Genomic DNA, 11,896 nt, shown 5'->3' with positions numbered 1-11,896 from the left:
GAAACTCCACAAACTCCACCATCTTTACAACAGCTCTCTTCCCATGATTCCGGCCCAAAACATGACTCCACCACAGCCTTGCGGACGTCGCAGCCTTGTTGGAACAGGGTAACCGTCCACCAACCATCCACTACTCCATCCATCTGGACCATCCAGGGTTGCTTGGCACTCATCAGTGAACAGGACTGTTTGAAAAATAGTCTTCATGTATTTTTCTGCCCAATGCAGCCGTTTCTGCTTGTGAGCATTGGTTAGTGGTGGCCGAATAGAAGGTTTAAGCACAAATGCAAGACTCTGGAGGACTCTACACCTTCATGTCTGTGGGACTCCAGAGGCACCAGCAGCTTCAAATATCAGTTAGCTGCTATGTAATGGTATTTTAGCAGCTGCTCTCTTGACCTGATGCATGGATCTGACAGAAATCTTCCTTAATGTGCCTTTATCTGCACAAACTCATCTGTGCTCTTAATCAGCCACAAATCTCTTAATAGTGCGATGATCACGCTTACATTTTCGTGAAATATCTAATGTTTTCATTCCTTGTCCAAAGCATTGAACGATTTCACTCTTTTTGGCAGCAGAGAAACCCTTTTTATTTCCCATATTGCTTGAAAATGGTGTCTGCTCAATAATGTGGAACACCCACCTTTAGTAGTTTTTCCTTAAATTGGGCTCGCCTGGCAATCTAATTATCACAGGTGTCTGAGTTTGTTTCCCACTGCTATCCATGAGTTAAACTGAAAAACCAATCTTTGTAAAACTTAAATAGAATTTGCATAATAATTTGGAACAGGGTGTAGATGATGGAAGACTAAATGTGGCTTTATTTAAGGCTTTACTAGGAACCCTATGTTACCTCTGGGTCATACTTATGGAAGGGGAATTTGTGAGTGTGTACACCCCCAAGGCTTCATCTTTCTGTTCCTTCCCGATTTGTTTTACTTTCATGGTATTCTGAGGAAAGTTAGTGAGGTTATGATTTTTAATTTTCTGCTTGTAAGAGGTGGTTACTGGGTTCTTTGCCTCTGCCTCTGCCTATGCAATACTCCACATGTAGTTTGAGGGTCGGGTTGTACCCGAAGTGACTGCCGGTTTTTACCTCTCCTACAGTTGCTGAATGGAAATCTGGAGGGCTACTTGTTACCATAAAATGTCATCTTAAAGCCGACTATATCAAGTTTTTGTATATAAAGGAGAGGAATAGAAGGTGACAGTGCCACTGACTGGGCTCAAACACATAGTCAGAAACAGAGAAGTAAGGCTGGGTTCACATATGTACGGCATCCAGCATAGGTGAACTCAGCCTAAATCTCGAAGCAACTGATAGCTGCTAGCTGCGTTCCCCTGTCCGGTGCCCTCCAGTGTGTCCAACCACCTGGCGTCAAAACTGACACGCTGGATGATTGTGAACTGTCACATTCAAATGAATGGGATCAGTTTCCTTCCGGTGCATGCAGGAGGGAAACTTTGCCGGACGCCGCACATATGTGGACCCAGCCTAAGTTTCAAGTTCATGAGTGGTGTGAGATGGCTGGGTCAGAAGGTCTAGCCAGGGAATGCAACACAGTCAAGCAGGTCAAGTAATGCCCTATGTTGAGAGGGGCGAGGAAATAGAGGATAAGGCCGGTTCACACAGGCACAAAATCTCTGCATGAAAAACAAGTGCGGACATTCCACACATTTAACTAACGGGCAGGCGCTAGGCCCGTTCGGAAATGCGCCGTCTTATAGATGTCATTGCATTTCCTTGCGACAATATAACCCAGAGGGGTTAGATATAACCTCTTTGGTACATGTGTCACAAAATAAAACGTAACTTTAAATTTGTATGAAATAAAATTAAAGGTGAGAAAAAACACATCCCCAATTGTGATGGAAACAGAGTCTTATTCCTTAGGCACTATATACTGAATCACTTTCACAATGTATTACTTCTCTACCACTATGAATTTTGGGGATTTGTATCCCTCAATTTGAGAGGAACACCATACAGGTTGGGTACTGCTGTTACTAAGCCTATAAAACATTGAAGTGATACTAATGCATTCCACCTCTGTATTTAAACACCACTTATATATGTGGTCACTGAACAGAGGTACTCCTATTAAATGTAGTAACTCTCGGTGGGTAATCCAGATATTAGAGTATCAACGTCCATGAACCTGCTGTGCACCGCAGGCACGGACTAATATATGGCTCACTAGCCTTTCAATACATGACCCTATATGTGATCATATTGTATGCTGGACACAATGGAGATGCAGTTTAAAACAGATAACTGTGACACCCCGACATGTTTCGCCACTGGCGTGGCTTTATCTAGGAGATTGACTGACAGCAATGAATGTCAAGGCCAAATGAGCCTTTTTATTTGGGGCTGAAATGTCCTCATTACTCAGCTAACCACTGGGAACCTATTTCTCATCCAGCCAATCCTCATACTTCTCTTAAAGGGGTACTCCACCCCTAGACATGTTAACCCCTATCCAAAGGATAGGGGATAAGATGTCTGATCACCGGGGTCCTGCCGCTGGGGACCCCTGCAATCTAGCATGCGGCACCCACCTGTTTCTGCTCCGGAAGCGCTGGAGGGTCTGGGTCCCGACCACCGGGACAGAAGTCCATGACGTAACGACTCTGCCCCCGTGTGACGTCATTCCGTCCCCTCAATGCAAGTCTATGGGAGGGGGCGTGACGGCTGTCACGCCCCCTCCCATAGACTTGCATTGAGGGGACGGGGCATGACGTCACACGGGGGTGGAGTCGTGACGTCACGGACTTCCGTTCCGGTGGTTGGGACCCAGACCCTCCAGCGTTTCGTTTTATTTTGTAACACATGTACCAAAGAGTTTCTATCTAACCCCTCTGGTTTATATTGTTGCCAGGTTTCTATACCTCTACATGTTTTATTTGGCCAAATATAGTAGTTTGGTTGCATTTCCTTGCGGACTCCGCAGAAAGAATGGACTTGACTATTCTTTCTAGGTACGCCGGAATCTGAAACACGGGTGCGGAAATCCTGCCCTGTGAACAGTGACACAGAATCCCACTGAAGTCAATGGCACTCTGCAGCAGCGGAATGTCTGTGCAGAATATTCTGTGTGGACCTTCTGCTCAATTTTCATCCATGTAAACATAAGAGGGGGACCAGGGTGCAATGGAATGGAGGCAGCAGAAAAACAGTAAGATAATGTCTATATTTTGTCTTTTATAATGTTCCCCGTCATATGTTAAATTGTCAGGCAAACACTTTAAAGATGTAATATCTGCCTCTACTGCCTCTAATATGTTGTAGTCATGCCAAACAGCAAATGTCTGGACTCCCTGCCAGCCACGACGCCACATTGTGCTGGTTATCAGCTAGGAGCCATACTTCCTGAAATGGACTGAACCAAGGACCTGAGAAAATATGAAACCGTTTCTACACTTATTAACCTGACATCCATCTTCTCCATATGACACCTTGTGTGTAAAGTATATGCAGGAGACTGGAGTCACATGGATATGACATTCTGCATTCCATGCTAAATAATGGGGGGAATTTATCGATTTTGTTGTGCCAGGTTTGTTTTGTAGTGGTTTATTTGTGCTGGTTTTGGTGTTTCTGTGCCAGATTTACCAATTTGGTGCAAAGCTTTTGTTAAATACAGAGCAAATTAAATATCGTCCAGTCACAGCTTTTTGTTTAGTGTGGTCCGGGCGTTTGCACCTGAAACGTGCAAAACATTTTCAACATTTTTTCAAATTTATTTAAAAAGAAAAAAACTATCATTTCATATAGATATAAGTATTCAAACCCTTTGCTACGACACATGAAATTTAGCCCTGGCTCCTCCCATTTCTTTTGATCTTCTCTGAGACGTTTCTCCACCTTGATTGGAGTCACCTGTGGTAAATTCGGAAGATTGGACAGGATTTGGAAAGACGCAGTCCTGTCTATATAAGGTCTCACAGCTGACAATGTGTATCAGAGCAAAAACCAAGGGGCTTAGAGACAGAATTCCTTTTTTTTTTACTGGGAAATGCAGTCCTCCACTACGACAAATTATACTGCAGAGTTTCCAGCACTTGGGGAAATCGTAGGGGTCAGCACACCCGAAGTGCAATGGATGAGCCTCACCCTGGGAGAACCACCTTGGCGATCATGGTATCTCCCCCGCCGGGTAAGCATGTACGTATGGCCCCCAAAGAAGTGGATCAACATGGACTCTTCCTAGAACTGGCCATCCCAATAAACTAAATAATCGAGGGAGAAGAGTCTTGGTTAGAGCAGTGACCAAGAACCCAATGGTCACTTAGGTTGAGCTCCAAAGACCCTGTGTGCAGATGGGAGAAACTTCCAGAAGGTCAACCATTATTGCAGCCTCCACCAATCTGGGCGTCAGGGCAAAAAAATGCCTCTACTCAGTAAAAGACACATGAACGTCGTGAGAGCTACACTAACGTGACCTGTGACTCCCCGTCAATAGGATGTGGAGTTGAAGATAATGAATATGCTAATAGCGGGGGCAGGCTTAGGACGTTCACTCCAGGAGGCAGAGGCGGCCAGCCGGCAGGGGCAACGCCTTCAATGCGCTATTCATGGATGAAATACCGGAGCTTTACATGCAAATATCTGTTCACCCACACTATAACCCAGTGTATTGGATTTAGTGTGGGTGAACAGGCTGACAGTGTTTCTTTAAAAAATATGATGTCAGATCGGATATGTTGCCTACCGCAGGGCCTCTCTGTACCAGTGAGTCTTGGAGAGGGAAAAAGCTGACTGAAGATTGCTAAAAAAAAAAAAAAAAAAGCTCGGAAAAGGACTCCCAGACTGTGAGAAAAAATAGTCTCTAGTCCGATAAAGCCAAGATTAATCTTTTTGGCCTCCATTCTAAGCATCACATCTGGAGAAAAACCGGCACTGCTCATCACCTGTCCAATACCATCCCTAGAGTGAAACATGGTGGTGGCAGCATCATGCTGAGGGGGTGTTTTTCAGCGGCTGTGACAGAGAGATGGGTCAGGGTTAAGGGAAAGCTGAATTGAGCAAAGTACCTAGATAGTCTTAATAAAAACCTGATCCAGAGTGCTCTGGACCTCAGACAGGGCTGAAAGTTTAACTTCTAAAAGAACCCTAAACACACAGCCAAGACAAGACAGGAGCGGCTTAGGGACAACTGTGAATGTTATTGAGTGGCCCAGCCAGAGCCTTGATAAACTCAATGGAACATCTCTGGAGAAACCTAAAAATGGCCTCCACCAATGGTTCCCATCCAACCTGACAGAGCTTGAGAGGATCTACAAAGAAGAATGGCAGAAAATTCCCAAATCCAAGTGTGTAAACCGTATGTATTCATCCACAAGAAGACTGGAGGCTGATTTTATCACAAAGAGCAATATAACAAAATATAAATAAAAAAAAGTGATAGGGACTAAAGACTAATATATGTATGTGTAATCTTCATGAAAAGCAGGTGTTTCAGTCTTGTTCCAGTCTTCTGAATCACATCATTAATATTTTACCAATGTGAACTCCACAGTGACCCACAGCCTATATCTCACGTGAGATATTCCTTTATCTGAGCTACTGTACCTGCAAAGACAACCTTACGGTCAAACCAAGGACTGCCTTATCACTAGGTGTACTTACAACAAAGAAGTCAAATATAATCTTAATAATGCCTTGTAAACATGATGGCGGTGAACATATACCATTTAGGGCATATTCACACATACAGGATCTGCTGCAGATTTAATGCTGTGTTCAGTCATTTATTTACATTAATATCTGCAGCAGATCCTGTACGTGTGAATGTACCCATAAAGGGATACTCCGGTGAAAACCTTTTTTCTTTTAAATCAATTGGTGGCAGAAAGTTAAACATATTTGTAAATTACTTCTATTAAAAAATCTTAATCCTTCCTATACTTATTAGCTGCTGAATACTACAGAGGAAATTCTTTTCTTTTTGGAACACTGATGACATCACGAGCACAGTTCTCTCTGCTGACGTTATTATAATAATAATAATAATGCTTTATTTATTGTTGTCCTTAGTGGGATTTGAACCCAAGTCCCCAGCACTTCAAGGAAGCAGTGCTAACCACTGAGCCACCATGCTGCCCTTAGCATACATCTGCTATGCATGGTTGCTAAAATGGACAGAGATGTCAGCAGAGAGCACTGTGCTTGTGATGTCATCAGTGTTTCAAAAAGAAAGGAATTTCCTCTGTAGCATTCAGCAGCTAATAAGTACAGGAAGGATTAAGATTTTTTAATAGAAGTAATTTACAAATATGTTTAACTTTCTGTCACCAGTTGATTTAAAAGAAAAAAGGTTTTCACTGGAGTACCCCTTTAAAGGGGTACTCTGCTGCTCAGCGTTTGCAACAAACTGTTCCGAACGGCTGTAGCTGTCACCGGGAGCTCGTTACATCATAGCCCCACCTCCTCATGACGTCACGCCCCCTCAATGCAAGTCTATGGGAGGGGGCGTGACGGCTGTCACGCCCCCTCCCATAGACTTGCATTGAGGGAACGGGGTGTGATGTCATGAGGGGGCGGGGCTATGACATCACAAGCTCCCGGCGCTAGCTACAGCCTTTCAGAACAGTTTGTTCCAAATGCTGAGCAGTGGAGTACCCCTTTAAAGAGACATGTTCAGTGACTTGAGGTCTGATCATTGCATACATAACATTTTATCGTGATTGCTTAGTACCATCTACTGGCCAAGTATCTGACAGCGTATTACACGTCACTTCATCCTGTGTCACAATAAGGTTGGCCATATAAATTAGGACAGTAATGTTATGCTTAATAATTTCATATAATAATACCTAATTCTGATGTCAGAATATAGCAGTTATACAGAGATGCCACTTATCTTGCCTATCGGTAGCAGGATAGGGCGCTTATATATAGTACAGAACAAAAGTTTGGACACACCTTCTCATTCAGAGTTTTCTTTATTTTCATGTCTATGAAAATTGTAGATTCACCCTGAAGGCATCAAAACTATGAATTAACACATGTGGAATTATAGACATAACAAAAAAGTGTGAAAATATGTCATATTCTAGGTTCTTCAAAGTAGCCGTCTTTTGCTTTGATTACTGCTTTGCACACTCTTGGCATTCTCTTGTTGAGCTTCAATGGATAGTCACCTGAAATGGTTTTCACTTCACAGGTGTGCTGGTGTGGAGGAGGAGGTGTGATGGTGTGGGGGTGCTTTGCTGGTGACACTGTTGGGGATTTATTCAAAATTGAAGTCATACTGAACCAGCATGGCTACCACAGCATCTTGTAGCGGCTGCTATTCCATCCGGTTTGCGTTTAGTTGGACTATCATTTATTTTTCAACGCCTCCAAGCTGTATAAGGGCTATTTGACCAAGAAGGAGAGTGATGGGGTGCTGGGCCAGATGACCTGACCTCCACAGTCACCGGACCTGAACCCAATCGGATGGTTTGGGGTGAGCTGGACCGCAGAGTGAAGGCAAAAAGGGCCAACAAGTGCTAAGCATCTCTGGGAACTCCTTCAAGACTGTTGGAAGACAAAATCTATAATCACAAACCTATAAGCGCCATTCATAAAAAAAAAAAAAACAATCATATACCAGTATAGAATACAAATTATATCTTTATTAAACTATTAGACAATTTACACTACAGACAAGGACAATCTCCCCAACACCCCTAAAAAACATGTACCCCAAATCCACCAGTGCACCCACAAGGCAGGCTATACAGTAGATGGTGCCCGCAGTCATATGGGCACCGTTATAACCCTCGACGATCGTTTCTTGGACGGATCCACTTTGTCAGGAGGTGCCACCTGGCACCTCCTGACAAAGTGGATCCGTCCACGAAACGATCGTCAAGGGTTACACTGGTTCCCATATGACTGCGGGCACAGTGAGCACTCCACGTAATATATATTATTAGTTATTTAATGTTGTTTTTAGTACTTTATATTGATTTGGGCACTTTGCTTTATTGATTATTTACCTGGCTTGCTGTGGGTCTCATACAAACCATCTATAGCCTGCCTTGTGGGTGCACGGGTGGATTTGGGGTTCATGTTTTTTAGGGGTGTTGGGGAGATTGTCCTTGTCTGTAGTGTAAATTGTGTAATAGTTTAATAAAGATATAATTTGTATTCTATATTGGTCTATGATTGTTTTTTATGGATGGCATTTATAGGTTTGTGCATGCAGATCATGTTTTTACCTCACCTGTATCCTTTCAAAAAGGGATAACAACAGGCCCATAGGCTTAAATGTGTATTCCAGGAAAAAACTTTTTTTATATATATCAACTGGCTCCAGAAAGTTAAACAGATTTGTAAATTACTTCTATTAAAAAATCTTAATCCTTTCAGTACTTATGAGCTTCTGAAGTTAAGGTTGTTCTTTTCTGTCTAAGTGCTCTCTGATGACACGTGTCTCGGGAACCGCCCATTTTAGAAGAGGTTTGCTATGGGGATTTGCTTCTAAACTGGGCGGTTCCCGAGACACGTGTCATCAGAGAGCACTTAGACAGAAAAGAACAACCTTAACTTCAGAAGCTCATAAGTACTGAAAGAATTAAGATTTTTTAATAGAAGCAATTTACAAATCTGTTTAACTTTCTGGAGCCAGTTGATATCTATAAAAAAAGTTTTTTCCTGGATAACCCCTTTAAAGCGCAACTGTCATGAGATTTTAGCCCTCCAGACTACTACTGTGTTGTTACAGATGTCCATGAGTGTAATCATACCTTTATCACTTTTCCTCCTTCTTTTATAATTTATAAAATACATTTATCCAGCGGTCTGGCGTAGTCGGATAGGCGTTGCTTGGGGTTCGCAAAGCCCGCCGCCGCCATGCCTATCCTCTCCTTTCAGCACTGGGATCGCTGTGTAGTAAGATGCAGCGCATGCGCCCCTCCCTTCCTCTAGTACTGCACCTGCACAGTGAGCGCATAGGCAGCGGGAGCGAGCACTCGCTCTGTCAATGCAGGGCAGTGGGGCGCGCACGTGAGGAGGGGCGCATGCGCTGTGGATGCGCTGTGGATGCGCTGTGTCTTACTACACAGCGATCCCAGCGCTGAAAGGAGAGGATAGGAGTGGTGACGGCGGGGCTTTGCGAACCCCAAGCAACGCCTATCCGACAGTGCCTGACCGCTGGATAAATGTATTTTATAAGTTATAAAATAAGGAGGAAAAGCGATAAAGGTATGGTTACACTCATGGTATGGACATCTGTAACAACATTTTAGTAGTCTGGAGGGCTAAAATCTCATGACAGTTGCGCTTTAAATCGGAACTCCAGTACTTAACAACTTATCCCGTATCCACAGAATAGGAGATAAGTGTCTGATCCCGGGGGGGTCCGAAAAAATAATCTATATGGGAAAGTGAGAAATACACGAGCGCTGTATCTCTGGCTCTCCCATAGAGATGCATGGAGGGGGTGTGTCGGTCACAGATCCATGCAGTGGACGACACAGCTCTGTGCATGCTGCCGTGCATGGGCAGAGTCGAGGTGCCGGTCACCCAGCAGTTGGACCCCTGCAATCAGACACTTATCCCTTATCCTGTGGATAGGGGTTAAGCTGTAAAGTACTAGAGTTCCCCTTTATTAGGCAGAGCACAGTCAAATTGTGACTACGATTGGTCTATTTTCTGAACATATAGGCTGCAAAACATGATTGATCGCTGTGGCAGGTCACAGCTATGAGGCAATATGAAGCAGGTAAGTAGTGCATCTGGAAAGGGGGACTGTTCCAAGCTTCTAAGGGAACACACTATTTGGCGCTGTGTAGGGAAGGGTACACGCTAGTTGCCACAATAGTACACTGTTTACTTTTAGCAGATCTATGTTTGTTCTACACCTTCCATGATTATATTAGTTTTGTTTTCAACTGATTATTATAAATTTTTTTCAAAATATATAAGAACAGAAACGATAAAAAAAAAAAAAAAAAAAGGTATCTCATTCATCTCAAATTTTTACACCAACAATACAAAGGAAACAATATAAAGGAAAGTTGAAGTCAAAAAGATTTTTTTGGGCGGTAGCTGCCTAACACCAATCCCTAAGGTTGAATTTACTGTCCACCAATACCCCCAAGTCCTTTTCAGTATCCTCAGCCCAAATGCATAACATTACATTTACCCACATTAAAGGGGGTATTCTAGGATTTTTTTTATTTGCCGATGCTACAGGGGCTGTAAAGTTAGAGTAGTTCATAATATAGTGTCTGTACCTGTGTGTGACAGTTTTCTCACAATTCTTATGTGATTTTCACTCCAATATAAATTTTTATCAGCATACAAAATGACTGTTGTCTCAGATTTTTCCCAGGTTGCAATGCGGCCGAGACCTGACTCACTAGTCAGCTGATGACAGGGAGCCTGTCTGCTTCAATGGGTGGAGCAATCGCTTGGTGGGAGAGAGATCAATCTGCAACTAATGCAACAGCTGTAGGCACCCTGATTGAAAACCACAGGTCTTTTGAATGGATGCAGCTCATTTATGTTTCAACGGGTGGGGTGGCTGATGTGTGGGAGGGAGGAAAATGGAATGATGGGATTTGTAGTCAAAAAAAGAAAAACTCAAACAGGAAATACCAGTTCACAGAAACCTAGCCACAGTGTTATGGTAATCTCACAACATAGCCATTTAGCCTCAAGGCAAGCGCAGATCCTTTCTAAGCATGTCCATTACTGTATGCCAGGTACATACTAAAATCACCTGGATAATTCCTTTAAATTGGTGGATAATCCCTTTAAATTCCCTTTCTCGACTATGTGGACACTTCGCTTTCCAGGTAGGGCACTGTGAGGGATTTTTGGCGGTGATTTGTTTTACGGACTAACAGGCTTTTCCCTTTCTTTTCTTCACTGTCTCTTCTCTTTCTTATTTGTGTTTGTCTCTTCCCTTCTTTCTTTTGGTTGGTTACTTTTTCTCAGTAGGCCCTTAGAATTTATAGTATCTTGCTACGAGGTATGTAATCGGCTTCTGTTTTACATGCCTGTGTGTTGCCCTCCCAGGGGTGACCCAGCCATACTATTTTGATGTTTCATTATCATTTATACATACACTGGAGATGAAAATAACAGAACACACAATTTCCTAAATGTCAAGGTCATAGTGTAGTCCTATGTGAACTTCCTACTGACTGGTGGAAAAAAAAAACAACAACAAAAAAAAACACTTGTAATGCCATGGAATACCACTTACAAAAAATCCTTCAAATGATGATCAATGTAGATAACATTATTTCAGAAAAAATCAAGTGTTTATAAATTGTTCTCTAATGTTGGTCTCCGGTGTAGATGGATGTTTTAAATCTTACCTTTTGCTGATTCTCTGCTTGGAGCCTCTAAGGCTAAGTCTCCACTTGTTTTTTGCAAAACGCAAAGAAAAACGCCAATTCTGCCGCATGGCGTTTTTTGGGTCAAAAAGCGCTGCGACCAGATGTTAGCTGTAAGTCAATGAGAAATCGCAAATTTCAAATTCCACTTTGCGTTTTTTTCACTTTGGCGTTTTTTTTAATCCTTTTGGCGTTTTTTCACTTTTTCTGCGTTTTTTTCCGCTCTTTGACGTTTTGAAAAAAACGCTGTAGTTCCCTCAAACCGGCGTTTTTTTGTCAAAATCGTGGCGTTTTGTTCCAATAGAAGTCTATGGGAGTGAGAAAACGCCAAGAAAAACGCTATGTGGATTTTAACTTTGGCGTTTTTGCAGGTGGTTTTTAATCTTTTTGGGACTTTAGCGATCCAAAAAAGTGATGTAGATAGCTGTTTTTAATTTCGTAGGGTACCATTAAAAAAATTTTTTCAAAGATATACAGTAGTGAAGGAAAAAATTGTATCTAACGAAATGTATATTATTGAAAAAAATATATATAACTTTTTAAACAGGGATCA

At 42.5% G+C, this 11,896-nt stretch overlaps 1 pseudogene; it reads right to left on the bottom strand.

The window, feature by feature from the left end:
* Positions 1-4,015: 4,015 nt before the first annotated feature.
* LOC130283733 (U1 spliceosomal RNA) lies at positions 4,016-4,171 on the bottom strand (annotated as a pseudogene).
* Between the last annotated feature and the right edge of the window lie 7,725 nt (positions 4,172-11,896).

The sequence above is a fragment of the Hyla sarda genome, chromosome 7 (assembly GCF_029499605.1).
Source record: "Hyla sarda isolate aHylSar1 chromosome 7, aHylSar1.hap1, whole genome shotgun sequence".
In the NCBI taxonomy this organism is placed as follows: domain Eukaryota; kingdom Metazoa; phylum Chordata; class Amphibia; order Anura; family Hylidae; genus Hyla; species Hyla sarda.
This window is presented reverse-complemented; position numbering and strand designations above follow the sequence as displayed.